Genomic DNA, 7,327 nt, shown 5'->3' with positions numbered 1-7,327 from the left:
TCCTCTCAAATGGACTGGGTGGCCGAGTGGTAACGCACTTGCGCTCGGAAGCGAGAGGTTGCGTGTTCAGGCCTGGGTCAGGCCGCAATTTTCTCCCCCCTTTCCTAACCTAGGTGGTGGGTTCAAGTGCTAGTCTTTCGGATGAGACGAAAAACCGAGGTCCCTTCGTGTACACTACATTGGGGTGTGCACGTTAAAGATCCCACGATTGACAAAAGGGTCTTTCCTGGCAAAATTGTATAGGCATAGATAAAAATGTCCACCAAATACCCGTGTGACTTGGAATAAAGTGTAAAAAAAATCCATCTCACACGGCATTAAGTCTCAGGGCTTGGAAACATGAATATACGCATGCAGGAAAAAACAAGAAGGGCAAAGCCCATACGACTCACATGCTTGACCTAAACCTAGCAATGACATCATACACTAAGAACTGCTTTACACATTTTTCCTACCAAAATACATGTGACCTTGACCCAAGGTCAAGGTCATCCAAGGTCATGCAACACAAAGCTGTTAATTCAAGACATAGGAAGTACAATGGTGCTTATTGGCTCTTTTTACCATGAGATATGGTCACTTTTAGTGGTTCACTACCTTATTTTGGTCACATTTCATAAGGGTCAAAGAGACCTTGACCTTGATCATATGTGACCAAATGTGTCTCATGATGAAAGCATAACATGTGCCCCACATAATTTTTAAGTTTGAAACAGTTATCTTCCATAGTTCAGGGTCAAGGTCACTTCAAAATATGTATACAATCCAACTTTGAAGAGCCCCTGTGACCTTGACCTTGAAGCAAGGTAAACCAAACTGGTATCAAAAGATGGGGCTTACTTTGCCCTATATATCATATATAGGTGAGGTATTCAATCTCAAAAACTTCAGAGAAAATGTGAAAAATGTGAAAAATAGCTGTTTTTTAGACAACATTTATGGCCCCTGCGACCTTGACCTTGAAGCAAGGTCAAGATGCTATGTATGTTTTTTGGGGCCTTGTCATCATACACCATCTTGCCAAATTTGGTACTAATAGACTGAATAGTGTCCAAGAAATATCCAACGTTAAAGTTTTCCGGACGGACGTCCGGACGGACGGACGGACGGACGGACGGACGGACGGACGGACGGACGACTCGGGTGAGTACATAGACTCACTTTTGCTTCGCATGTGAGTCAAAAATGGGTAGCGCCGTATACTGTATGGCAGCTCGCTTTCCCCAGGGAGAAAGCAGCCCGAATTTCTGTGAGGTTACCCTCATGGACTATATAAAATCTTATCCTTATCCTTATCCTTAAAGGCAAACAGTGGAACACAATTAATACCATCACACTACAACATTCAAGGACATGAATAAGCTGGCGAAAGAAGGAGGGAAGCTACCACAAGAGAACCAGCAAGTTACATTATTTTGGTGAAGCAAAAACCATTGTAAAAGTAAAGCACCGGAAAAGGTGGCTGCAATCCCTCACTACAACCCTAGAGACAGTTACTATCAACTCTCCAGAAAAGACCAGGGGCCGGTTTCATATACCGCTCTTATCCTAACTTAGGAGCTCTTAAGGGGTCAAGATGGGGTTAAGAGCAAAGTTAAGATAGGTGCGTTTCACGGACCGCTCTTTGGCCAAAGAGCGCTCCTATGTCGCTCTTATCTTAGGACAGCCCCCCCCCAGCCCTAAGTTAGGTAAGAGCAGACAGAAGCGCCCCCAACTTGCAAGGGAGATAATTTTAATCCTAAAAATGGCGGCCGTAAATGAGACTGTGAGTCGACTCGACTCGTGCATCATTTTGCGATATAACATGCGCCATCAACACATTTTCGTCACCGCACGGATCCGCGGAATGCCCAAGACGATAAGGAGAGTGCCGCACGCTTTCATTTGTCAAAGCATGGACTCCTGTTTGAAATATGTTGACAAGAGTGTGGACGGTATGCAGTTTAGCACTTACAAGCACCCGCGAAGACTATGATTGCACCGTTTTCTGCGTGATTGATGTCTGTCAGTCCATGCACGGCGACATATTCTACATCAGCAAGGAAACGAGTCTTCGCTGCATTCACCGAATGTATATTCTGCCTTGCACGACGAGTGTGAACCCGACAGGAAGCGGCTAACCACACGTACTCGTGAGCAATTCCAGATAGCTTGTACTTTTTCGGCGTGTTTGTGGTGCTGTTTACACACATTTTCGAACAACAGTCTATCAGTCAGTCAACGAAACAAAACAGCACGAGTATAATATCAACAAGGAAGGATGCCACGCCGTGACGGCTTCTACAGGCATTGAAGTAGTTGGTGACGAACATCTTTGGACCGTGTGTCGTGTTGTTCTATGGCCAGGGTGTGAAAAGGGTACCATGATTTTAAATGAGAGTTGGGTGTGTCCTGCAATCCAAGCACCTCTGGGCTTGTTCATATACGGTGACATTGGCTACATCTTGACACCCTGAATACTCAGTCACACCCTATATCTACAGCAGTGCTCCAAGCAGGTTAACTCAACACGTGAACTAGACACATCAGCAAGACACGTCAGCATTGTTTCCTGTCATGATGAAAAAAGGTAAGGTTTGGAATAGATCTAAAGCATAATTGATCAAATGTTCCTTTCAAGGCATGCTACTTTTCAGATTGTGTTTGGGAATGTTGTTGCAGAAAATGTCAAGGTTATAAAACAGCTTGCATAAGAGAGAAAACATTAGAGCAGAAAAGGCATGTTTGAAACTTAAATGGGTTGTTATTGTTAATCAGCACCATATATATATACTGACTGTGCTCGTTGTAAGTTTGACTTGGTAGCTGTGCTGACAGTGTTGTCTTAGTATCATCTGCACTGCAGATCTGTGCAGCGTATTCACCTGGTAATTGTAAATGCATACAAGCAAACAGCATTCAGCAAACACTCATAATTTTCTTTCTTGTATCACCAGAGAATAAACTTCATCACCGTCTGCATCGTCTGGCACCACCATGCTCTCCTCCAGTGTCATCTTCTACCCGTGGACACTAACATACAGTTACCAAAGCAAGGGCAGAGACAATGAGGAATGCCAATGAAAGCATAAGTCTTAGTGAACGTGGTGTGCAAGAAAAGACTGGACATCATTTCAGGTAAATATGTTATGCTTGTAATATGATACTCATTCAGTCATTGACAATTCTGTAGAACATTTGGAAAACAAAAGAAGAGGCGTTCTGGGATCACATAGTAGTAGTATGCATACACATTGAAAGAGATGTGTCAAAACGTATTGTTCTCACACACACACACAAAAACTGGACAGTGAGTAAGAAGAATGCTGTTTCAGTGTTTGACTTCTTTTTTAAACTTTTATCTTTGACTTTAAATTTTACTACTCCTTGATATCAACAAAACTGATTCTTAAGTGACAATAACTAGTCATTTACTAGTACTAAAAACATGTATTTACGCTGTTAACGTAGGGGGGGGGGGGGGGGTATTTTTTTGTTTGGGAGAGGGGGGGCATAGATTGTGAGGAGAACAGAACATGCTCTAGGGGATTTCAAGAAATTGTGCTAATTTGTAATTCAGTTGGTTTGTTCCATTTCCTGAATTGTTAGCCTTGTCTGATTCATTTTAAAGGACTGAGTCATTGCTGATATACAGAGCTTTCTTTTAATTGTTTAACCCCTCTAAATTAACGCAAGACCTCGTGTTTTTTACTGTTGAAGCGATTGACACGTGCATCGGCAGTAATGGCAGAACACAAAGTACAAAAGTTAACCAAAGAAGACGCCCGGTTCTGGACAGATAATTGATGTTCTTCTCCACGTATGTAAACGTTGCCAAAGCGCTTCGAGCTGTGAAGAAGCGCTATATAAATGTTCTATTTTCATTATTATTATTATTGTGTCTATCCTGAACTTGAGTTCATTTTTAAATGGTACCTTGTGTTTTTTCGGGTCAATTTTTGGGGCATCCTTTTTTGAGCAGCGGAAGAGTGTGCCACATTTCCAAGTGAAGTGCCTTTAATGGCTTGGAAAGTTTGTACAAAATGATTCGGGAGTGATTTTTTTTTTAAAGTACACAATTTGTACAGATAAAATGGTTTGCTAAGTGTAGTATGAATAAGAGCAAGTATTAGAATTACTCACTGTCTTCTCTTTTTCTTGTAAGATCATTATGTGGTGAAACTGCTCTGTTGCTAACATTTAATACAAGAAACCTTCTGCTCTTATGTTGCTGTTCCTTGTTTAAGGACCTCTACCCACACACTGATGCTGACACTCGTTGAGGGGCCAACTACCAACACTGATGGTGATACTCGCTGAGGGGTCGACTACCAACACTGAGGCTGACACTCGCTGAGGGGCCAACTACCAACACTGATGGTGATACTCGCTGAGGGGTCGACTACCAACACTGATGGTGATACTCGCTGAGGGGTCGACTACCAACACTGAGGCTGACACTCGCTGAGGGGCCAACTACCAACACTGATGGTGATACTCGCTGAGGGGTCGACTACCAACACTGATGGTGATACTCGCTGAGGGGTCAACTACCAACACTGAGGCTGACACTCGCTGAGGGGTCGACTACCAACACTAAGGCTGACACTCCCTGAGGGGCCAACTACCAACGCTGATGCTGACACTCGCTGAGGGGCCAACTACCAACGCTGATGCTGACACTCGCTGAGGGGCCAACTACCAACGCTGATGCTGACACTCGCTGAGGGGCCAACTACCAACACTGAGGCTGACACTCCCTGAGGGGCCAACTACCAACGCTGATGCTGACACTCGCAGAGGGGCCAACTACCAACGCTGATGCTGACACTCGCAGAGGGGCCAACTACCAACACTGACCCTGATACTCTCTGAGGGGCCAACTACCAACACTGATACTGACGCTTGCTCACGGGTCAACTACCAACACTGATGTTGACGCTTGCTCAGGGGCCAACTACCAACACTGATGCTGACGCTTGCTCAGGGGCCAACTACAAACACTGATGCTGACGCTTGCTCACGGGTCAACTACCAACACTGATGCTGACGCTTGCTCAGGGGCCAACTACCAACACTGTATGTAGTGGCCACTGTGTAACCTCCCTTGCACAAAACAACAAATTTTATATTTAAAATGGTTAAAGGAATTTTTTAAGCATTTACATTAATTATGCTAGGAACAGTCTGCAGACACAGAAGTATACAGTGGTTTTGTCAATATTAATTAGCAGTTAAAAGATGTCCAACGTTCATATTCTATTTCTATACTACCTGTCAACAACAACAAACTAAGCAAACGCGTTTGAGGTCAGATCATTTTGATGAGGCCATTTATTGTTAAACCAATTATAAGACTGAAAAGGCCATTCATTGTCCTATGTTATTTAGAAAACAGATTTAGTTTACACGAGGTACTGTTTATAAAGTAGAACCTACAAGACTAGCATCCCAAAAAATCAAATTCGCAAAATCAAGCTTAACGCGTTAAAATCGACATACAATCAAAACTGCTGAAAGGAAACCTGTTGTGCAAGTTATTAGAAAGAACAATTAAATATGCATCCAAACAGTCAGTTTAGTTTACATATCTGGTCTACAATGGCGTAATGGCATGATGAACGGTATGTAATTCTTCTGAGAAGCCGTAAAATGCGGTTTCTGGGGCCATTTTAGTGGGTAATCAGAAGAAATCCAGCACATTTAATAAATTTCTCAATGCATTGCCTTCAAACGTCCGGTAATTTATGCTAAGACATGTCGTTAAGTACATCAAGTCATTCAAGAGATTAGGTTTGCTTTTATTTGACATGCCAGAAAGAGTCCTTAAAATAGTCGGTTGGTCTAAGCTGACTCATCAAACAAATTTAATTTGATGCTATCTTCAACTTCAAATAACAGATAAGCCAAATACTCAAATTTCATGTACATATTTTATCAGACATGGATGGTATGAGGATTTCACAGCGAAAGTAATCTTTAAGAAGTGGACTATTTTCACAGCGCTGAGCACAAATAGCCCACATCAAGCTCACTGCTGAACATTTAACTGCTAGCTGCTGAGCAGGGCTTTTGAGAGAGCATTTCCCAAGAATGTTTGTACGCGTTTGAACAAGTGATCTGAGCAGCCGTCGTTGATTATGAATTACATTTCAGTGTAATTTGAAGCTTTAATGTTTGTTTAAAGCCTGCATATTTAAAACAAATTCTGTTTTCTTTGGAAAAGGTACATCGTTATTTTTTTTAATTCTTTTTAACATGTCGCAAAACAGCAGTACTAACGTCTCAAATGACTTGACATTTTGTTTGTACCGTAAAGTACCTTGTAAGCGCCCACCCCCCCCCCTGTGCACCAATTCCGACCCAAAGTAGGGGGTGGGCGCTTACTAGGTACTACACCCTATGCATGAGCAGTTTTCAGTAAGAAATGTGATCTTTGATCACTTCATAATCATATCTTCTTTCTTTCTTCATCTTCCATTGTTTTTCTTGTTCGTATTGTCATTAGAAGAGCTTGGGGAGACGAATGTCGTCGCATCCTTTTCTTGTCTGCAGAGGTGCCGCTGTCGGCCGCACTGTGTCTCTGTTTACCTTGAACAAGGGGTACGTCTGGTTGGTATTGGTACCTCGCCGAGTGGAGACAGCATGCCTTTGTTTACAACGCTTCAGCCACATAGGTGATGCAACAAATTCGTCTATGTCCAGTCCACCAGCCAGTTCTAAGGCTCCTCTTTGCAAATCTTTGTTGCGGACGACACGCCCTTCCGCCCGCTCTTGATCAAGATATTCTAACACACCTTCATCTACCTCTTCTGATCTGACGTCTCGACCGCCATGTAACTTTCGCTTCTTCTTTTCCTTTCCCGCCTGGTGACGTAAAAGGGTATTGCGATTCTCTCGCCATTCTCGTATCCTTTTTCTATCTACCCCAAACTCACTTGCTGTTTGCGACACATTTCCATTGGCGTTATTATCAAAATAGTCAAGAGCTGACAGCTTAAATGCAACGGTGTACGATTTGATCCGCGGCATCTTGTAATCATTGACTTGCAGGCGTTTAGATCCAAGGCGTGCAGACACACGTGATAGGGTTTACAAGAAAGGGAAATCATTCACAAAACTAGCAGATCAAGTGCGGAATTTATATTTCCCCTGATTTCAATGGTGTAAAGTGGGGGGTGGGCGCTTACAAGGTACTATACCCTATGCACGGTTTTGGACTAAAAGTGGGGGGTGGGCGCTTACTCGATACTGGGCGCTTACAAGATACTTTACGGTAATTCGGTACATCTGATTTGTTGCTTAATTAATTTATTTGATAATTGTCGGTAAAAATACCGGTTAACAC

At 42.9% G+C, this 7,327-nt stretch overlaps 1 long non-coding RNA gene across 1 annotated transcript; it reads left to right on the top strand.

Moving 5' to 3' along the window:
* The first annotated feature begins 1,518 nt into the window (after positions 1–1,518).
* LOC138947735 (uncharacterized) lies at positions 1,519–4,661 on the top strand. The gene is made up of 3 exons (XR_011449776.1): positions 1,519–2,569; positions 2,937–3,117; positions 4,227–4,661. It is a non-coding gene; the product is annotated as an uncharacterized lncRNA (long non-coding RNA).
* Positions 4,662–7,327: the final 2,666 nt, after the last annotated feature.

This window comes from Littorina saxatilis, linkage group LG14 (genome assembly GCF_037325665.1).
Source record: "Littorina saxatilis isolate snail1 linkage group LG14, US_GU_Lsax_2.0, whole genome shotgun sequence".
NCBI classification, from domain to species: Eukaryota; Metazoa; Mollusca; class Gastropoda; order Littorinimorpha; family Littorinidae; genus Littorina; species Littorina saxatilis.
Note: the sequence above shows the minus strand (reverse complement) of the source record. Positions and strands in the feature narration are given on the sequence as shown.